We start from the raw sequence: 23,692 nt of genomic DNA, 5'->3' as shown, positions 1-23,692 counted from the left end.
CTTGTAGCATAAATGAGCTGTGGGTCGGCCAGCAAGGGACCTTGCAGGAACAGGTACGAAACATACCCAAAACATTCAGAACTGTCTTTCAGTGGGTTCAGCAGAGACGTTGCCTGGTCACTCCGACACTACAAAAGAAAATTGTTCCAAACCCTCGCATGTGGTTCGTATTGCGTTTCAGGGTGTCAGCTCGGAAGTCTCCTCCAGGAAATTAATGGTTCCCCATTGCTGTCAAATAGACGACTCGTTGTCGCCAGCAAACTGAAACAAATTCACAAACAGTATATTACAAATGTGTAACACTCCAGTACAGCGTTACTATGTCCCACCTCATTCGTGACCGATGTAAGGCAAGTAAAACTAAAAGAAAAACAAAATAGTTAAGTTAGTTAGTTAGTTATTGGAGAGGGTGGGTTTTCCCATGCACTTAGAGCAGTATTGGTTCATTGTGTTTCCCTCTATGATATTCTACCAGTCTCTATACCTTACCGATATTGGTGCGTACCATCAGTCCCGCCGAGCCAGCGAGTTCGGCCTTCACTGCCTTGGTGGTGTCTATAATGCTTCTCCCCTCTATCAGAGGCATTAGAGACTACTGTTGGGCGGGAAACGTCCTTGAATTTGGCTCAGTGACCTCCTTTGGAGATATGAGGTTCTTTTACGTGTCGTAAAGCTACGACACGGGACACACGGCTTAAAGTCCCTCCCGGAGGACTTGTTCCCTGAATTTTTTCGCCCTTAAAAATTCCACGACCTCCGCCGGGTTTGAACCCTCGTACCACGAGTCATGAGGTGGGAACGTTACCTCTAGACTACGAAGGCCGCTAAAACAAAATAAATATTTATTAATGATTTCCGTCGAATTTCAAGATGTCACAAGAAATCAGCGTCAGTACCGTCGCTCGTAGATTGAATTGACTTCATGCATACTGAATTGAAGAAGATTCTTCTGGGGTTGAGAGAATGTACGTCACCGGAATACTGTGCAGGGCAGAAGAAGGTGGGGTTATAGTGACTGCCTTCACGTCGCGCTGAGAATTACATTGGAAACACCAATAGCAGAGCTTGCAACAATTATTACTGGTACATGAATACAACATTGCTACAAGACGAGGAAATGAACCAAAAATTAAAATAGAATATACAAATGGAGACAGGAGGGATATGAATATATCGCCGTAATATTTCGCTGCCATTACACAAAGAACCAGATGCGTACAAAAGGACCAACTGATAATAGAGACCGCAAGATTAATAAAAACGCTTATTTTTAATATTTATGGTTTATTAGAAAAATAGAATCAGAAATAATACAAAAATATTGTGACAAGACATCTGAAAGCCGGAATAGTGGAACCAGAGTGGAAGTTCATTGCTAGCCAACGGCTCGCCAAGCACACGTTCCCGCAGCAACGAACATATCCATTGCTGGGAAACGGTTCGTTAAACAACGAATAAATACAGAAACATAGAATAACAGAAGAACTGTAAAACATAGAAAATTGCAAGACACTAGCGACAAATAAAATTTAAAAAGTAAAGATATCTCTGTAACAGGCCGTGGAAACCCATATGGTTGTGAGACGTCGAAGTTCTCACATTTTGTAGACAATGGGCTCACAGATGGCTGTGATGTCAGCCTTACTCGCCGGCCGCCCTTTACCCTCCAGGAAGATTCCTGTTACACATTTCTGTTAGATGCTGCATCGACTCCAGGCCATTGTGCAGCTGGAAGGATTAGGTCAATCGAAAAATCCAATTACATCATCGGGGATCGAACCCGCGAACTTCCGGCTTGTATCATTGTGCCTCAACCAACTATACTACCTCGTTACCCCTGGCTGTTACAAGAGAATTACCAACTCGCAATAGCGAAAGGAATTCAAGAAATCCATACGGAAACGAAGGAAGAGAACAGAAGAATTTTTAGATAGAGGTCATCACAGTTCGTGGTGTCAGCTGGGACGTATATGAGCGTTGAAATTTCAATATGAACTCCACAGGATGTCTCATGAATACTTGTCATTTACGGGTCAATCGGATGAGCAGGATTAAGAAAAGAACTTGGTAAACATGGCCAAACCATTTTATGGAATGCATATTTATGTGTTCTCATCCCAATTTGCAGACGTTCCTACTGATGGCGACCCAGCACGCAGTGCAATTCTCAGGCGTACGAACACTGCAATACGTAACATGTTCCTTTGAGTGTGCAGGCGGCCTGTCTATATTTGTAAAGGGGATAAGGAAAACGCGGGGCACGATGCGAAGATGTAAGCAAGAAACAGGCACAGGAATACGCGTATAATTCACCATGTGAGAGATGTTCCAGCTTGTGACATGGGGCACTGCGAACCTCTCCTGTGTCATTCAGACGAACTGTGTACAGACAAGCCAAAACATGACACATCACGGAGGGTAAGAGGGAACCAGTCAGCAACGAACTACGCAACACTGTGTGGGCACCAAACAATGGAGATCGCATCGAGAGGTATTCGGTTCGAAGCTCGATCTGTACACTGGCTGACCCAACTGAATTTTGCGTCATCTCCCTCAGTCCCTCCAGGAGTATTGCGAGATAATACTGTGGTTAGGCTATGACCCCTTCCTTACAAATCCTTTATAATTCAGTGTTCATCAGTCATCCCAACTTTCGAAAATATATTGTAGCATATAGATACCCGTTGCTAGTTCAAGACCGAGTAACGAACAGCGTAACAACGTCCGCTGCTAGGTAAAGGATTCTTAATAAACAAATATACTCAGCCGTTACTGAGTAACGCCTTCTCAAACAAGCATGTTCTCAAGGTAACGAATTCAGATGCAACAATAAAGGAGCGGTTGAAAACGGCGTTTTCTACGCGGTCCATGCCCAGATGTTATAAGCAGGACAGTTGGAGTAGGTTGTTATTATTCCGTGTGAAGATGGGGTCGAATACCTCCACGGTAGCCCTGGGAGTCGTAGGAGGCGACGAAAAGGGAAGTTTTGAATCTGAGACAGTAAAATATGGTCGTTAGTCCCACGGGACTTGGTCCCGAGAATGACTGCACTGGCGAGAGCCAACAAAAAATTTTGAATTACAGACACAACCTCTCGTCAGAGAGAGCGCCCCACATCAACAAACCCGCAACTGTCTGACAGCAATAAACATGTGGTCTTAAGTCCCAGATGGAAACTTTATTCGAAGACAGGCTGGCCGACTGACCGTCGGTCGTAACATAAGACTCGACTCAAATTGTCATTTATGTGTAGTATTAGCCAACGGACAACGACGTGAATACAGAAGCTGAAGAATCTCCATTGTTAAGATCCGTTACCAGGAGACGACTGATGAAAGGAGACTGAGAAGACTTAGCTTGTGCTCCAGTGGCTTACAAATTGTGGCGATAGCTTTTGCGCTATAATTACTTGTAGTAACGACTTGTGTATATAAATGTCCAATAAATCCAGTCAGCTATCCAAACCCCGTGTGTAGTCACTACATACACGTGACGTCACTTGGTAACTACCTGGATATATTCTACAGTGCTGATGCAGAATCCGGCGAATTGGAGAGAGGGCGCAGACTGTGAATAAGGGTATGCCGGAATGGATGTGCCTGGAGCTTTGCAAAACTCAGCAGGCACCCAGCAGACAGTGAACAGAAGCAGTTGTGCTGCATGTTCGGCCGACACCGCCTTCAAATGTCGGTCCGGGGCCAGCTCATTTTTGGACGGGGCAGGGTTTGCTCTATGGCCCACTCAGTGGGTAGACCATACAGCTTCCAATGGAAGGGCAATTCATTACTGAATTGAGCAGAATTTGGAAAGAAACGGTCAGTATTGAAGAAAACCACTGAAAACATAAGAATATCTCTTTTGGCCGAGGTTAAAGCGTTTCTGTAATGAGATCCCGCTTGGGTGTCCTTTTGATGTTTTCCTCAGTCCCTCCAAGCGAATATTTAGACCTGTAATGAGATAACAACTCTATCCTTCTACATCCATTGAAGTTCATTATTCTGTACTGTGCAGGCATTTGACCATGTATATATAATTAGTTAATGAAAGGATTGTTAAATATAGCAGCAGTACATGCAGTTGTTCACATCGGACGGAAATCATATTTGTGGCACACCCTATTCTCCTCAGCTTGTATATTGATCTCCATCCATCCATATATCAGTTATCGTCGTTTAGGTTGAACATATTTTATATATTAGCTATGTAAATGGAGGAGGGAACCGTAGGCGCTTCTGCTGAAATTTATTGAGTTATTTGATGCAATCTGTTCACATTTTTACGCAGTTTGTTCCCCCAAGGGGCGTCCTTAGTCGAGAGAGTTCTTGAAGGCACATATCGCATGTCTAGTGTTCGCCCATGCACTAAGTTACAGCCTCCAAACAAGCATTGGCAGCCCTGTATAATTGCTCTCGTTAAATTTTGCGTGAGCTTGTCGCGCCGACCTAAGCCTAACATCACGTGCTCCAGACGCAGGAGATGTCATTATTTGAGTTGTGCCTGATTTAGACGATTTATCGGCAGTTGGCGCTACTCATGCTTTCAGGTGATGGTTGTCGCCCTACCGACATAATTTTATTGTCGTCTCTCAGACGTGCAGCGACCTAGCTTATTATGTTGAAGATACCGAGCTCGGTTCTAACTGTCGCTACGCACCTTGAAAAAAGTTCGATATTATAACCGGCCCTTTAGGCACTCCCAGATCTTTTCTAAAATTGGAAAAGAAAGCAACGTCCAGGCGGAAATGCGTTACGGACCCCGGCAGATGATGTCTCGGCCATGCGCCTGTAGTAAATGTGTGAATGCATTAATCGTAACACCCCAAACAAAAAACGTTAGCAACGCCATGCCTTATTCAGTAGAGGGATTTTGTACATAGATTTCTGATTATGGGCCCAATGGATTTGTTCTATTTTAACAAACCCCTTCCTCTCCGGAACAACGAATTTCAAATTTAATTTTTATATTTATTTATATACTCTTCTAAAATGAAGAATAACTTGACTTGAAGCCGTTTGATTAGTGTATGTTCGGTGTTATCTTAATAATAGCGTGATAAGTGCTCTTCGTCTAATAGAAGCAACGTGGTTTGGTAAATTGTAATTTTATATGAGAAATTATATTATTTGTGTATTTTCTCGTGCAAATTAAAACTCTTCACAAATATATGAGAAAAACAGTTCAGAGAACGTAACAGGAGACACAGTTTGTAAGACGTGTCTCGCACAGGGAGAAGGTGAGAAAGATTCACAAATTTTTGTTTGAAAATATGAAAAGTAGACCTTGACATAGAAGTGGATTAGAAGCTATTAAAGATAGAAAGTGGGGATGCCAACTTGACTGACTTACCACAGGGTCCAGTAGCCGGCTTTTCTTAACGGCGTTTTGGGGTTTCGGTTCCGTCAACTGTGAAGAAAACTTCATACCGGTTTAGCAATTTTAGTTTCTCAAAAATATCTGTGCTGAGAACTGAAGCATTATGTACCCTTCAATTATTTAAATTAGTGGGGGGTGGAGTCCAACTGGGTCCACTCGGCACGGCAGCCACTGACTGGCCTATTGTAGCCTGCCCCGGGTGTTTATGATCATGGAGAATTTGGTGGAATGAAGATTGGCAGGGGAAACCGAAGTACTCGGAGAAATCCCGCCCCAGCGCCTCTTTGTCCACCACAAATCCCACTTGACCAGACCCGGGCCGCCGCGGTGGGAAGCCAGCGACTAACCGCTTGAGCTATGGCGCGGCCTTACCCTTCAGTTACCAATTGAGGTGAATATGCTTCTCTAAAACTCACTGTCGAAACACATGGAAAATTGAGTACTCAAATCAGATTGGCATTTATAGATAACAAAATTCATTGGACAAAGTTAATAAAATTATTTTGAATTTTTATAGACGATTATGTATCTAGGCCACTGATTACGGCTGCAAGATCCAGACACATTAATTACAAATCTCTGAATGGAAATAAGATGGCGGAGCTATGAGACAGTACTGCAATATCTCGCAATTATTATTCATCACGTGACCTGATACAGCACTGCAGAGTGTAGACTGAGTAGAAGTAGACAAATCTCAATCAGTAGACACTTTGACACTGGCGCCGTGCTGTCTGCAGACACTCGGTTCCCTCTGTCCAGATCTGAAGATGACGTATACAATCTGATTAACATGGAGGTAAGTACTGAGGAAAGTTCAGATGGAGAAACGGGGCCAGTTAGAAGGTATGCATTAATGAAAAGACATAGGAGCAAATTATAATACCGAATACTGGAGGTATAGAGTGTGAAAAAGAAAAGACATCGATGTCAAATTTTGAATTTGCTTACTTACTAACTTACTTGCTTATGGAGCTGAGCCCTTCTTGAGGAATAGTTTCATCCATGTACGGACTTAGCCTTGAGAGAAGAATATTGGATAAAATTTTGTATGATGTTGATAGCAGTGATGACCCACGATAATTACTACTGTCAGTTTTATCACCCTTCTTGTGCACTGGTACAATAATAGACTCCATCCATTGATCACGCAGTTTTTCCTTATGCCAAAGAGGAGTAATTAGCTTATGGATCTTAGAACGTAATATTTCCCCAGAAAACTCTTGGAGTGTCGGCCAGGTCTTAGTAAGCATTTTACTGAAGAGAATGATTATAACGGTGATTGTTCTTATTCTTCTTATTATTATTACAACTTGAGAGCTACACAGTTACAAGAGTGCCGAATACTGATTTCTTTCTAGAGACGTTATATATATTTTTTAATAACGCCATGAAGGAAGAGTTGAATATTCTATGATGTGACGACATGCTTGGCATTTGCTTAGATATATTCTGCCCTGAAGAAGAAATCAGCGCGTTCCTTACTGTCGTCGCGATATTTTACCAGGTTGTTTGTCGCCACCTTTGAGAAGCTGTCATATCCTCCAGGATCTCAAGTCCCCAACAGTGATAACGGTCTCGAATCTACGGTGACATGGCTGTCACACTGTTCGTGGACAAGAAAGTGATCTGTTTACACGCTCTGAAGAGCCCTGGTCCGGATTGTTTGTGAGCAAGGTCCAGATATATTCTCGGTATCTGAAAGAAAGGAGATACGCCTGACATGCCTCGATGTCTCGCAATTCGTGTTCTCTACGTAGCGATTATTAGGGGGCACGCCGTAGCGTAGTTGGTTGAAGCAATTATGCTATAACCCGGAAAGTCTTGGGTTCCATTCCCGATGAGCTCGTTAAATTTTTAGTTGACCTAATTCTTCCAGCTGCACTATGGCCTTGGGGTCGACTCAGCCTCTTTACAGAAATGAGTACTAGGAATCTTTCTGGTGGTAAAGGGCGGCCGGTATGCAAGGCTGACAACCTTACCGCCGTCTGTGAGCCAATTGTCTAGAAAAAGTGGAAGCCTCGACATCTCACAACCCTATGGACCTCCACGGCCTACTTTTTGTCTTTTTACCCAATGACTATTGCTAGGGCAATTCTGTCAGTAACGGTAAACTACATAGGGTATTTGCTGTATGAAATACACGCATTAAAGAGCTTGAACTGATGAATAAGCGCCTAGAAGTAAAAGTAAAATTGTCCCTGTTCATCAATAAACACAGTATTATGAAGAGGCAAGGGGGGGGGTGGAGGAGGTACAGCGTAAAGCATTCCTGACCTGGGAAGTGGATGAATACGAGACGTTCACGTCCGCGCAACTTAGCCCCCCGGATGAACAAGACTGGAGATTAAGTGTCAGGAAAATGCCATGTTAAGATTTTTTTTCCTTGGCACTACAGCCCCAGTGGGTCTAGGCCTACCTCCATGAACTTCTCCGATGTTAAGAGCTATGGATTTCAGTGAACCAGGATAATGATGACAGCCCGACGTGGGGACCGTCACGAAATTTACAGGTTCTGTAAGAACAGGGAAACTTCACGAGAAGCACTACAAGCAGTGAAAGAAGCCTCTGCAAAATTTGAGACTTTCATTGTGGTGAAAACTTACGTCTCTCGGTTCCATGATTTAGGAGAGCTCTATATGAAATGAAGGCTCTAGTTATGTGAATAATCTGTTCAGACGGCAGATTGGGGGGGGGGTCGTCACTGGCAGTGTACTCTTTACATTAAATTGATCACGTGAAATGCCACCTAGACTATCTGCTTCGGCTGTATATCATATTGCCTGTGGTATCAACCTATAAAAGGAAAATTTATATGACTTTACGAATGTAAATATTGTAGCAGAACCTCTCACTTTTGGTTCACCTTTCCCTTCAGGGTCATTTGGTTTAATATCAAAAGGAATTAATTAAAATTGATGGGCGCCAATGAGAGATGTACTCCCTTATATTTAATGAAGGGCAGGTAAACAAATCTGATTGGGCAGCGTAGAGAACCGAATAACATGAAAATCTCAAGGGAATTGCGGCCAAAACTACCAGCATCAGGGTTACCGAGTTTAATTTATTCGCCACTAGGAGACAATATGAAACAGTCATGATCATCAGAGTACAGAAAGCGCAACACAATTCACTGTCCCTTTACATGCTGTTAGCAACCTCATAGTCTCGGATCTTGAGACTAAATTAATTTATCTTTATATAAAACTTATATTTGAATTCTGCATCAAATCGGGCATATCGCTTTGCTTAACGATTTGTGGTCCTCTAAGTTAAATTTGAATCTTTAGTACAGTAATTCAGTAACGAAAAGCAGCACACGGCTGTTCTGGCCGAAAGGGTGACGCCAAGAGATCTGCAGCTTCTAGAGCCAGCATCAGAAAACAGAAACTCGCTAATTTTCAGAAACATGAAACTCTCTCTCGACTGATAGCCTACGTTCAAACTGGACAACTGCGGCATAATTTCCCTGCCACGAATTTGGTTGGCTGGCACTTTCAAAGCCCTTTTCGACACGTGCAACACATTGAGCTTGCGCCGCATCGCCTTCGAACTTCTTGTACAAAAACTTACGGCTATACAGAACTGTCAAGGAGGCGACAAACTGGCGCCTTGACATCTCGAAATTCCACTGAAACATCGTTTTGACAGCGAAAGACAAAGGAATGCGACATTATAAAAGTCAGTATCANGGTGACGTCACCGCGGAGGGGAGTGGCGGGGCGGGAACTCGCCTATTACCGTAAGAACGCGAGCGTTACGTTACCGCCACGTACCGCTAGGGAGGTAGGGGTCAACATGTCACAATATATATATATCATGGCATGTAGACCCTCAGAATAAGCAATTATAAATCAACCGTTGCTAAGTAACGGCTTGACAAAGAAGCATATATCCACGTCAGCCGCACAACAAGAATGAAAAGGTGTTTACTATGAGGTCCATACCGAAATGTTATAAGCATGGCAGTTAGTGAGATTCATTTGAGTTACTTGGTTGGTGAGTGAGTGAGTTAGTGATTTAGAGACATGCTGAAGCTCGGTCGTTGTGAGAAGTTGCTGTGAGAATCTGGTAGCTGAGATAGGTGATATTTTGGAAACCCAGAGGAAAGGGGAACGTCCGCCATCAAAAGCCACTACCGGGCAACGGCTAGTGAAAACGTGGCTGTGGACACTTTTGTGTGTGTATGTGTAACATTACATGGTAGAGTGTAGTCACGCACTGTATCAAAAAGTCCAATAAATCTAATCATCAATCCAAAACCCCGTCTATAGTCACATTCTAAACACGTGACAGAATATATTGGTGTTTGTAAAGACGTTATGAGGCCGGTCACGGTAGCCGAGCGGTCTAAGGCATGTACTGTTTTCGCTCGCTTGGAAACCGGGATCGTGGATTCGAATCCCACTCGGGTCATGGATGTTTAGTTTGTGTGTGTGCGTTTTTCTGTGTTTGTGTAAGGTAGAGGCCTTACGACGAGCTGTGTAAGATCTAGAAAACCGAAGTGAACGGAGAAGCTCATGGAGGTAGGCCTAGGCCCACTGGGGCTGTAGTGCCAAGGGGAATAGAAAAGACGTTATGAACTTGCAGAAGGACAGAAGTCTAAAGAAAAAGGATACATGTTGCAAAAATGTCTCTCTGAAAATAGGCATTCATCAGGAGTCATACAAATATTCGCACCCAGAAATTACCGATGCTCAGTCAGGCAAGACCACCATACAACATGTACGGACATGGCGCGAGACAGGAACAGATTAAGTTAATATAATTTCGGTAACGATATACAGATTAATAACTGGTTACGTGTAGAATTTGATTATTACAACGTCCTTATGTTTACAGATGCCAAACACGATTCGGATAATTCTCCTTTCAGAAGGCACGCCCTTGCATAACCCGCCCTACAGAATTTACATTCACATTTCACTTGCTTATACCCTTCTGTCCCGGATCGTAGTAACCATTTTATATACAAACACTTTTTAAATATTTGATTTGTTTCATTTTGGTCCGACACAAAACAAAACAACTCCGTCCAGTGTGACTGTTGAAGTTTTTACTACTTCAGTTCTTAACACCCTTACATGTTTCGGTCCCTATAGACCCTCATCAGAGGGTCATCGATACTCTTTGGAAACCATGAACCTATTTGGTTCATAAGTTTTAACTTAAATAACAAAAGTTTTAAAAGAACTTTAATATACCAAGACAACCGCTGTAATTTTGAAAAACTTTGGATTTTGTATATATTGTGCATTACAAACATTGTATGTGTATATACGTATTTTAATGTTCAGAACACCCATTATAACAGTAGTTTCCAAAAATTATCGATGTCCCTCTGATGAGGGTCTATAGGGACCGAAACATGTAAGGGTGTTAAGAATTGAAGTAGTAAAACTTCAACAGTCACACTGGACGGAGTTGTTTTATCTTTTATAAATTTTTTAATAATTTTATCACTGGATAACCACAGAACACGGCCATGTATGGATTATTTTTTAAAAAACAATAATTTCTGGAAAGAATTAATCACCTACTTTCCTTTGATACGACACGGACCGCATAGAAAATTAAAAAATTATGAGGACACAGACACCAAGGTGATCTCATAAGCCTCCTGTTATTTCTTCAATATAAGGAAAGTAGGCTAAAATCTACATGTAGTGCGTTGTACATAACTTGCAGTCTTAATGCTGAGGCACCGTTTGGAATAGCAATGAGCTGCGGTACTGCGTTCCAGAATATTTTTACCGAGAACTCTTGTGTTGCAGGCGGGCGAGGTTTCCTCCAGATGGCAGCACTCACCGACCGGAGCCATAGCAACAGGTGCGGATAATTGATGGCGACGCCATAATGCTGCTGCTGCCTTGTGGTAAGTAGCAACCCACTGCTGTTTTGTTTGTTATGCATGCCTCCTGTCTCCTGCAGGTAAAGCTGCAAATTAAAATGGACCACGGAAATGATTTTTCATAATGGAATTTACATGAAAATTTTATTTCAATTTAAAATATATACAAACCAAAAAGATTTTTTTTTTCTCTCGCTCCCATTTTGGAGCATAGGGCTGATTTCTCACTTTCACTGATCATTTTTACAGACGGTAGGACTCCTTGGATGGGTAAACAGCTCATCGCAAGGCCTCTACCTAAACACAGGGCAACACAAACACAGAATAAACACATACACACACCAAACATCCATGCCTTTTGTTGAACTGGAACCCAAGATCTCGGTTTCTGCTTTAGACCGTTCGGCTACCGTGATCGACAAGAAGGACCTACCAAGGCGTATATTTATTTGGGTTATGATACCCCATAGCGCTGCAAAAGTTCACCGACCTTTAGGAAATCTATCCGCAGTTGTTTTCTCCATTAAACCTCTACCCATCACCAAAGGCCCCTATTATTTCCGCATCCACCCACTTTGATAACTCATACTGTTTCTCTTTTCCCTTCATATTTTCCTCCACTCTCTTCAAATCGTCCCTCTTTTGGCCCACACCGTTTACTCATCCCCATAGTGTTGTCCCTTCTTCAGGCAATGCATATGTGAACTAAGTTTTGTATACTTTTGGCTTCTTGCTTGCTTCTTGCTTTTCGCTTGTTTGACTCCCTTTCCGACTCTGATCATGGAGTCAGTACTTCCCTCCGAAACGTCCATGAATGTATTGTCACGTGTAGGGTGGTACGCGCGACGAAAATGACTGATTTTAGTTCGGATGATTGGATTTATTAGCATTTTGGCTACAATCTCTCTTAATCACATGTAAATATAGCGCAATTCCTGCATTCAACAATTTACAGTTTACCGTTGCACGCGCACTAGGGTTCTCTGTTTCCACTAGTCGTCTGCTAGCAACGGATCTCAACACAGAAACTAGCACTTCAAATCACTATGGAAGTCTTGTCTTCTACGAAATTCCCGTGGCTATCTTTCACTGATAATTTAGAAGTCAGAACTCAGAACTGAGTCAAAGTCAGAGTCAAAGTCACATTGCGACTGACGGTCAGTCAGTCAGTAAGTCTTTGTGTCGAATCAGATACTTATTACTTTTGACAGTAACGGAGTTGTTTTGTGTTCGCCCTCTCTGACGAGGTAACGAGTCAGTCTTTTGTATACGCTGCTGGCCCTTGCCAGCGCAATCTTTCTCGGGCCCGAGTCCCTTGGGACTCGCGACATATTTTACTGTCTCAGATTTGAGACCTCCCTTTTCGTCGCCTCCTACGACTCGCAGGATCACGGTGGAGGTATTCGACCTCGCTTCCACACGGGTTTTGGAATCACTCAGAACTGAACTACTGAACTGCTCCTTATATAGGCTCGGCACGGACCATCCACAGAAAACACATCAACTGCACAGCAACGAATGTCATGTATTGCTGTCAGGCGTGTCCAACCATGCCTTGTTTATCAGTGGACGCCCTATTGTTGCGCATTCGTTGCTGTAATATATGTTTACCGGTCTGTAACCTAGCAACGCTTTGAGAAAATCCGTTATAATATATTGGAGTATGCGGCATTACAACCAATAAGATAAAATCATAATAGTCGCCGTGAATCTCAAATCCAGAACAGTAAATCTGCACAGCAGCCTCAGCAGCTGCAGTGTTCTGCACCCAACACAACACGGCGGTGTTGTCAGCGTGAAACACACAACACCTCAGCAATGCACCACAGATTAGATCGCCCCTTCCTATGGCCAACACCAAAAGGCGAGCAGCACATATATACTCAGATTACAAGTAACAACGGCCATACGAATTAATTCAAATAATATGGCATTCCAAACACTACGCAACAGTGAGCAGCACTCCAGAAATTTTGGTCGTAAGGAAAATAGGAAACAGTATCAAAACGCCACTGCATTGAAAGTGAACTCTAGCCTTAGTAACTACAGAGACGCTAAAATTCTAACTAACTAACTAAACTCCATGGAAGTCAGTGCTTCTTAAGACGCTAATAAGGGGGTATAAATAAGTCACAAATGGAAATAAAACAGTTGGAAGGAACGGAATAGATTTTCTATGTGTATCCCTATGTAGTAGCATAGTCCAGCTTAGTGACAGTCTAGGTAGCAGAAAGCGCATGTGCATATTCAGAGACTGGTTTCAGTAGTCAAAATGGCGACCGTGCTTGTGGGATATATTGCCGAAGAGCAGCATTCTGCTATCCATATTATTGTGGGCAGAAGGTCTCAACGCAAAGGATATTCATAAAGAAATGCTTCCTGTTTACGGTGAGAAGTGTTTGTCGCTTAAAGCGGTTCACACTTGGTCCACTAAAAACACTTTGGTGGCAAACGTTTCACTGATGACGTAGAGGTTGAAACGGAGATGTGGAAGTGGCCGGGACAACAGCAGAAGACTGAGGGTTTCGACGCACTTGTAAATCAATGGGACAAGTGCATCAATGTTTGTGGAGAAATAAATGTTCCTTCCAAGTCGAATATTACATGTTTTACGTTTTATATATATATATATATGACTTATTTACTGACTCTCCCTCGTAGTTACCCAGCTGTTCAAAATACTGAGAGTGTTTTGTTGGTTCCAAAGGTTCATTACCTTGTTCACAAGAGCCCGCTACTGGTTCCTATCCTGAACCAGACGAATTCAGCTCATATCCTTCTAGCCTACATTTTAAGATATATTTTAATATTATCCTCTCGTGTACCTCTGGGGCTTTCTAGCGGATCTCTTCGCCTTTAGGTTTCCCACCAAAACGATGTACGAAATTAACCTCTTGTCTCACGCTTGCCACACGCTTTGCTTGTCACATCTTCCTAGATTGAGCAGCATCTTCTGATGAGTTGAAATTATGAAGCTCCTCATAATGAAGTTTTCTCCAGTTTCATATCACATCCTACCTCATAAGTTCAAACATCCTCCTCAGCCCTCCTTTCTCAGACCCCCCCCCCCAAACTACGAGTATTATCTACCTTCTCCACACCAAAACAGAACTACAGGAAAAATGACAGTTCCATGTATCTTAATATTCTAACCTCGTTCCTGACTAAATAAAAAAAAATAACTTCTTTAGCAATTTTAGAGCAATTTCCTGTTCACCTGAATAGCCATGGATCTCTCAGCCTTGCGGCACAGAAAGCACGAATCGCGCCGTGCTACAGCCGTCTCACTGTCCAGCGATAACGTCACAACAGAATGCAAGGCGGCAGACGTCTTGCAACACAGCGACGTAATAAACTTTTCTCAGAATAATTATAATTACACAGGATCCAATTAATGTGCATTTGGAATTTAATCGGGTTATCTGCATTAGTTTCAAGAAAAAGTAATTCTTTGTAATAATTCCCCTCATAAACAAAATTGTCGTTCAAAGGAACAGGAAAATATATTTCTGAGAAGCATATTCTTTCAATTTTCATTTCGTGCATCCTGCTGTGTTACAATATATACAACTTATTTGTTGGGCCGTCACAACACAATAATCAAAGAACTTCAGAGACAACGCCCAGATACAGTTCACTACATGTTTCGGCCACTAGTGGCCATCTTCAGGTGAATACACTTCAGTAAACATACACCACTGAACTGCAGCACGTAAAGTCCGATACAGTGTCGTGAATCATATAAGACAATTATAATAAGAATATAAAATATAGGTTATTCAAAACCAATAAAAGTCTTATATAAAAACAAAATTAAAACCTGATTGATGTTTTATAACATCGAATCAGTCGTTGGTTCCACCTCACATACGTATCCCTCGACAAATAGCAAATTACGATGTTTCATTATAAAATTGTAAAGGAGGCTTAATAATAAATGGAATATTTGGAGCCTCATCACGCAGAGAATTGTACGTAATGTATTGTTGTTGTGTTGTGACGGCCCAATAAATAAGTTGTACATATTATTTCAAGTTAAGAAAAGCATTTGATATTTCGTGTTATGTACTGGCGTTATCATTTCGAAAAAAAGAGAGAGGGAGTACTTGCAGGAAGCATGGAGTATGCAGTATTTTAGCCGAAACTCTCACTCCCCTCAGGGTTAATTTGTTTAATATCAGAAGAATTTAATTAAGAGGGATGGGCGCCAATGAGAGATGTACTCCCATAAATATTATGAAGGGCAGGTAAGCGAACGTGAAGGGGCGGTCTAGGGAGCCGGTTAGCATTATAATCTCAAGGGAGCTGCGGCCAGAACTACTTCTATCTATCTATCTATCTATCTATCTATCTATCTATCTATCTATCTATCTATCTATCTATCTATCTATCTATCTATCTATCTATCTGTCTGTCTGTCTGTCTGTCTGTCTGTCTGTCTGTCTGTCTGTCTGTCTGTCTGTCTGTCTGTCTGTCTGTCTGTCTGTCTGTCTGTCTGTCTGTCTGTCTGTCTATCTGTCTATCTGTCTGTCTATATATCTATATCTATCTAATCAGTGATACTAAGTTGAATTTATTCGCCACTAGGAGACAGTATGAAACAGTTACGATGAAACGAGTACAGAAAGCACAACACAAGTCATTGTCCCTTTACATGCTGTTGGCAACCTCATAGTCTCGGATCTTGCAACTAAATTAATTTATCTTTATATAACTTTAAAATGAATGCTGCGTCAAATCGTGCTCATCGCTTTGCTTAATGATTTGTAATACTCTAAGTTAAACTTGAAACTTTAGTACAGTAATTCAGTAGCAAAAAGCAACACACGTCTGCTCTGGTCCAAAGGGTGATGCCAAATGATCTACTGCTTCGAGAAACTTGAGGAAACAAAGCTGAAAGTAACAACGCGCTGATTTTCAGAAATACTTACGCGTATTTCTCTCAAGTGAGACTCATCTCGAAGCTTCCAATGAATCATCGCGTTGGAGCGCAAGACATAGCAATACGAAATTATGAAAGTCATTATCGTAGCTTAATTAATGTCAGAATATGTATCTATGTATAAAGATATACAATTTATGAATTATAAAAATTAAATAATTATAAATAAATGTTCAGTAATTATTTCAATAAATAATAATCAGATATTTTAAAAGAGCCCGACGGAAAACGGAGAAAATATTGGCGTTCGTAGGGCTCAGAAGTCTCGTATAGCAGTCTCATGGGTTACGAGAACATGTACTCGTAGTTTGACAGATCAGTAGCCTGAAGATGGAGGCGGTATACTCCTGCGAATTGTTGCTACTCATTTAGCGAGCTGCAAGCTGTCATAACCAGAAATGCCACAATATCGACTGTGTACAGTAATTCACTCTGCATGTAATATCGGGAGTTCTCGTGCAATAATATTCCTTTATTTTACAAAAGAACAATGGCTACGAACAATATTTCCTTTAAAATATGATACCGTGTATCCTGGTAGAAGCTTATCAACGTGTTGGAGGATCACTGCATCACTTACTATTTTTTGTGTGTCTTAGTCGTCTATTGTGAAGATGGAAAGGGTATATTCCTCCGAAAAGTCGATAATCCTTTATCAGACTACGCAGCGTCACGCCCCAGAACACAATATTGTGACATCTAGACCCATTGCCAAGTAACAGCTCTGTAAACAGGCTACAGCACAGCAGCCATTACTAAGGAACAGATCTTTGGACACGTTGTTTGCCCTGGCAACGAGAGAACACTCAATAATGTAAGAGATGTTTTCTGTGCGGTCCTTTCCGGGGCTATATAACGACGACTACTAGTTCAGTTGTGGCTCACCCGTGTGGAGGCAGGGTCGAATACCTCCACCGTGACCCTGCGAGTCGTAGGAGGCGACGAAAAGGGAGGTCTAAAATCTGAGACAGTAAAATATGGTCGCGAGACCCAAGGGACTCGGACCCGAGAAAGACCGCGCTGGCAAGGGCCAACAGCATATACAAAAGTCAGACCCGTCCTCTCGTCAGGGAGGGCGACCCACAAACACAAGACCATAACTGTTAAATAGTAATAAATATCTGGTCATGAACCCAAAATGAGTGAGGCTCGACACCAAGACTTACTGACTGACTGACTTGACTGACCGTCAGTCGCAATGTGACTTTGACTTTGACAATTGTGACTTACATAGAAAATACAAGTGGCTGCAAAGTCTTGTCTGACAGATTACGTGTATGTAGTGCAAACGGAAGAATTTTCAGTAGTATGCTATACTATGTGCGATAGGTACGCATGACGAAAGGCCAAACATAAGGATAAGAGACAACCCCATCTTCTCGTCAGAGAGGATGTTACATAAGGACTACGATCGCAGGGGTTCAATTGCAAAAATGAAAACTATAATTTCTGGTCGTGAGTCTCAAGGAGCTTGGCGCCTAGAAAGTGATTGGCTGTAAACCACCTCTTGTAAAGTAACTCTGACTTTGACTTCTCTTCCAGAAAATAACTGTACGTCTACTAGGAACCGAAGCGCGAAATGTCTACTTTGTTGAAACTAGCCTTACCGATCGGACATATTTACAGTGCAAGATTCTTAAAATTGAGATGTATTAGGAATGCAGGAAGTGTGCGCCGTTGTAGGCGCGGTAGGTGCATGAAGAGCAACTACTACCTGAGCTAAAACACATTTGCGTCAGTTCAGTTGATTGGAGAACTACACAATTGCGGCCAATATGTTGTGAACTGATGCTATATGAAGTAGGTAGGTCTGTTTCTATCCCTTCCCGCTTGACGGCCCCTTCGTACTTCGCCCGTTTCCTAACCCCACAAGTGTCACGATCAGAGTCTCTAGCAGTACTTGCCCTTCGGCATTCTGAACCAACAATGGTCTACGGAGCAGAAATCGATTTCTTTTCCAAGGTCAGTCGTATTCGTACATGGGCAACGTACATGTATGTGCAATGCCTTTCCATTTGGGACTGCGTTCTGTTTTGTTCTCCTGCTCAGCGAAATCTTTCGAGGTAGGAAACCTGCTGATACTTTAAGCAACATGCTGGGTTGGAGTTTCTCAGGGTGGAGACTGAAGATTAGAGCCTTGTGAGACGTAATGCCGCCTGGTCTCATATAAGTTCACAGAACTTAAACATAAACTTCCTGCCTTCATCAGCAACAATTGTTTGCTTGTTGCTGCTTTATTGTTTGGCATAGTTTTCTATCCTAAATTTGGGGACATTAAGTTCTAATGATTTTTCTCTAAGATAATAGAAATTGGAAGGTACTATGGCATGGAAATGAATGTGGAGAAAGCAAAAGTAATAAAAATTTCGAGACAACCAACCCCAGTCACAAAAAAGTTAGACCAAAAACAACTGGAGAATATGAAATGTTTTAAATATTTGGGTAGCTTCTTAACTGATGATGGAAGGTGTATGTGTGAAATTAAATCTAGGATTGCCATGGCAAAAGCTGCATTTAGCAAGAAGAAGAATCTTTTTACCAGCAAATTGGACTTAAATTTGAGGAAGAAACTAGTGAAATGCTACGTTTGGAGCATAGCTTTGTATAGGGCTGAAACATGGACACTTAGGGCAGTAGATCAGAAACACCTGGAAAGTTTCGAAATGTGGTGTTGGAGAAGGATGGAGAAGATCAGTTGGACCGATTATGTGAGAAATGAAGAAGTGTTATTTAGAGTCAGTGAGCAGAGGCATATCCTACACGAAATAAGAAAACGGAAGGCTAATTGGATCGGTCATGTTTTACGCGGTAACTGCCTTCTAAAAGAAGTTATTGAAGGAAAGATAGATGGGCGGATAGAAGTGACCAGAAGACGAGGAAGAAGACGTAAGAAGATGCTGGATGACCTTGGGGACAGAAGAGGATACTGTCATTTGAAGGAGAAAGCTCTAGATCGCATTAAGTGGAGGAACTGTTTCGGAAGAGACTATGGACCTGTCGTCTTGACAGATTACAGATGAATGAATGAGCCAGAATAGCTCAGTATAGCGACGGGCTACGAGCTGGACGGAGGGGGTTCGATTCCTCGCACGTGTAAGATACTTTTCTCTATTTCACAGCTTCCATGCCGGCTCTGGGTCCCATCCAGACTCTTACACAATGGATTCCTTTTTCACTCACCTCAATCTAGTGACTAGGTGAAGAATGGTGGAGCTGCACCTCCCCACCACATAAGTATTCATGGCGTGTTTGATAAAGCTCAGGGTCACTTTCACCTTTCTTGCCTTTACGAAATGTCGTTGAAATTTAAGACGTCACATCTCTGAGATATTACTCTCTTTGTTCAGGAATAGCCCCGGGCAGGCAGGATCCGGTGTGATGCTGTTTGCTCGCTGTAAGTGCTACATACATAAATATCGCGTAAGCGTATAAAATTTAATACCACTTATCAAAGTTCGTAGTGTGGCAATAAAGAAAACTTGTTTAAAAATGTACGATATGGACATTAAAGTTGCAGTTAAGCTGCAACAAACAAGGCTTATCGACATCTCTAGATATGGGGCCCTCCGTAAAATTTTGGCGTGCAGAAAGTTAGATAAGACAGTTTTATTGAAAAGAGAAATAAATTAATGGAAGAACTAATCACTTACTTTCCTTTGATATAACACACACCACATAGAAAACGACGCGTCCAGCTATTTTTTGCCGCAGGAACGTATTTATCGAGCTGTTGCCTAGCACACAGACACACAGACAGAAATGAGATCGCGTAAGTAGGCTAAAACAGGGGAAACATCACCTGCAAGTTTGTCCCACCAAGATCTGTGACTTCATCGCTACTTTTTGGTAGCGTCATATCTGAAGTTCCATTGAGGTCGCTGGGATTCGAACACGATAGGCTCAGTATTCAGATCCGTGTCTATGTTTAATGCATAGAGATTTGGAAGCTGCAGAACTGAAATTAGATTATTTTTATATCTACGCTGAAATACAAGTTAACATATTTTCGTTACCAACGCCATCACTTCCTTGCCTCCTCATTTACTTCCTGTCAATAAGGACCTCAAAAACCCTTCGTCTCTTTTCCGAGAGGGGGCCAGTTATTTTCTTTTCTTTGCCTTTTGCTTCCGTCTCTTTACTTTCAGTTATCTCCGTCTAGATCTTCTCAATTTTCTTCTACTGTCCTCATCACTTTAAAAAATGTCCTTATCGGTCCTTATTTGGCCCGAAATGTGTTACGAAACCTCGGCAGATGTTGAAGTCACCCCGAGGAAAGGGCTCGGGTTTTGGGATCTCGAGACCGAAGGCTGAAGAGAATATTTTGACCTAAGACTGAAGACGTAACTTGAGGCTGAAGGAAACTGGGTAATTAGTACATCATGAGCGTTCCTCATCTTCAGATGGTATTTGCATGATTAAATCAAGGAAGATGAGATAGGCAGGGCGAGAACTGCATACAAATCTTAGTCCGAAAGCTATGAGAGAAAACATCATTTGGGTTTTCAATACGTAGAAGGTAAGTAATGTTCCTCTTTGCTGTGAGTAGCCAAACTACATAACGTCAGATGGTAGGATGACAGATGAGCGATTGATGGATTGGCAAGGATTTGAAAGGAAGCTTTCATGGCCTTATCGAAGTACTTTCACGACATACAGAGCGATCCTAAATTATTGTCTGGGTTTCCATGGCCTATAATTTTCAAAATGAATCAAATAAAATAAAATTGCTTGTGGAATATGGAAGTGTAACATAAGTTTTATTGTTTGTAGATGGTCAGTGCTCCAAACATTCGTTTGTGGTATAGCTAACTGCGAAGGCGGGATTTTCAGGAACTGTCTACCTCGGGGGTAGGCTAATGATGACGTGTGTTGTAACTGGTTTCCACTCTTTCTGTGAAGGGGACAAGAACACAGACGAGAACTCTAAGCGGGTGAATTATAAATGATGTTTATGTCACTGTTGCACGAAGTAGCTGACACTGTGTGGGATTTGAGGTACCTGCGTAGTCCGTTGAATGTCAACCGACATTTCGGAGGAACAGGCCGTCTCCATCTTCAGGATCGGAGAATAAGTCAGGCAAGAAACCAACGTGAAGTTTGCTACGTGCTTCACTTTTGTTTCCTACTTGGCTTATTCTCCAAATCTAAAGATGGAGGCTACATGTTCCTCCGAAACTTCAGTTTAAATTTAACAGGCCATAGAGGGTTATATCCCAGAAGATAGAAATCTCTACAGCTGTCACTGGTTCTGAAGAAAATTCGAGAGTGCTTAGGAGGAATTGGTACCGTTCGGCGTGAGAGCACATGTCGGAGGCATTTTCAGGCCGATAGAAGAGAGGGCCTCACTGCGCACTTTTGCTCGCTGTGTAGATAGGCCTAGATGTCGCGCTACTCAGACTGATGTCTCCAGGGCAAATCTGCAATCTTCTAGTTTATAGGACTGCCAAGATCAAGAAGGCGTACTGTTCACAGATCTTGTGTCGCAAATTTTCGTTGTCTTTAACTTATTCTTTTACCAAAACTTAACAGAAGCAAGCTGTGACCTTACTACGTCCTGCACTTCTCTGCACTGCACAACACATTCACAGAACAAAGAGAAATAATCCGTTCTGAGGCTTTCTAGGCGATGATTGTTCAGGCCGAAGTCTTCGGTATGTTGACAGCGTGTAGCATTGTAGCTGGACACCGATGTTACGGAGGAACTAGTTGCCTTCATCTTCAGAGGTAAAGTAGTTAGGTACAGGAATAGGTTTGGTTATATAGGAAAGTTTCATGGAAGGCTGTCATGTGACCCAATTAAATATGGTCGAGGAATCGGATCCCAGAAAATGGCCACATGGCCGCCTTATTGTAACTTATTCCCGATCTTGCATCATTCTACCCTGAAGAAGGAGACATTATGTTCCTCCGAAACACTTGTTTTCCATTCGAAGACCTGCACGGAGTCATAAACCAGACCATCAGATTTTAAGAATGAAGAAGATTTCGCCTTTCTTCTTGTGTTCGAGAAATTTTTCTTCAGTACGGGGACAGTGCTGAACTCTGGCCCACGCTGACTCTTTCATCCATTGTGGCATGTACACCCGTTGCTAGGTGACGGCCGCGAAATACGCAACTGTACAACAGCCGTTGCTATGTAACGTCTCCGCAAATAAACATGTTCCCACGGCAACAATTGCACTGAAACAGAAGAATGGTGTTTTCTACATGGTCCGTGCAGAAATGATTTACGCAGGACAAGTTAGGAGCTGCAGTTGGTTGGTGAGATAGATAACGGCTGGAGTTCAGTCGTTGTGAGCTGTTGTTATGAGAAGCTGGTAGCTGAGGCCGGGGATAGTTGGGAAACCCAGAAGAAGGGGAATGTCCGCCTTTGAAAGCCGCTACCAAGCAACGATTGTGAGAGATATAGAAGAATTAGTTAGTCCTATAATGACTTGTGAAGTGTGTAGAACAGTGAGAGCATAGTCCTTACTTGTAGTTACGATTTATAGGAGTTCATTAAACCCCATTACCAATCCAAACCCCTTCTATAGCCAATCAAGCAAGTGATAGTATCATGATCCCCACAATACGTCGTTCAGAGATTACGTCTTAAGAAGAATATTTCACAAGGCGGGTTCGCCTAGCGGTAACGCTCTACACTCGTGTTCTGGCGCTTCTTGTATTGAATCTCGTCCTGAATAACAGCTGTCCGACCGAGCTTTTGCTTGAGACTCCTCAGTTTCTCCAGACAAACTACAGATAACACACCCATTAGGCCAAGCCCTCTACATTCTAAATAGTTTATAACTCATCATACAAGCTACCAGTCTGCACTAGGTACATGGTGTTGTAACTGCTTACAGTGTCGTACAGTACTTGCAATTTCACTCACTCACTCCTCTGTGCTCAACTGCTCTGCACTGGAAAGAAGAAGAAGAAGAAGAAGTGGGGGGGTAAGAAACTATATCTCCAACTTTGAAGGTTCCCAGGCAGTGCTCGCTTGCCCTTCTGGTATAAGGAAAGCACATAATCGGATTTTTCTTATATGATTACCACGTATATATTTTTATGACGCTGGAAGGGGTGCATTATAGTAAAATTTTCTGCTAACGTTGGGAGGGATATATTAGGGCGAAATTTTGATGTTAACAATGGGAGGGCTGCATGTGAGGCATGCAGTGTAACGTGGAATTAGGGTAACAACTCAGCATTTGCTCTGAGACAGAGAAAAACCACGGAAAACCTTGGTCGAGTTGGCCGGTCGCAGGACCTTCCGGATGCAAACTGACTTCTAGCGAGCAGTCCGGCATTAAATGCGCGAACCATAACATTAGACCCTATCTGGCCGTTGCTTTATTTTAAAACTTTACATATGTGTTTCTACATTTTTTTTCATACTTTGTATCAGCAACAAACATTTGTGTATCACATTTGCAAAGGGTCGTAACTGTTTAAGTATTGAATTGCGCTGCACTCGCTAATTGCCCTGCTTATAACATCTCGGCACCGACCGCCCAGAAAACACCGCTTTCCTGCCAGTTCAT

General features: G+C 42.3%; 1 protein-coding gene across 1 annotated transcript in view; it reads left to right on the top strand.

Annotated features, from left to right (window-relative positions):
• Positions 1-23,692, top strand: part of LOC111871968 (atrial natriuretic peptide-converting enzyme) — a 323,648-nt gene that overhangs the window by 115,083 nt on the left and 184,873 nt on the right. Inside the window, exon 2 of the mRNA XM_033754465.1 lies at positions 11,148-11,248. The gene's annotated coding sequence lies outside the window, so the exon portion shown is untranslated. The remainder of the gene's footprint in view (positions 1-11,147; positions 11,249-23,692) is intronic.

Source organism: Cryptotermes secundus, unplaced genomic scaffold, assembly GCF_002891405.2.
Source record: "Cryptotermes secundus unplaced genomic scaffold, Csec_1.0 scaffold137, whole genome shotgun sequence".
Lineage (NCBI taxonomy): Eukaryota > Metazoa > Arthropoda > Insecta > Blattodea > Kalotermitidae > Cryptotermes > Cryptotermes secundus.
Note: the sequence above shows the minus strand (reverse complement) of the source record. Positions and strands in the feature narration are given on the sequence as shown.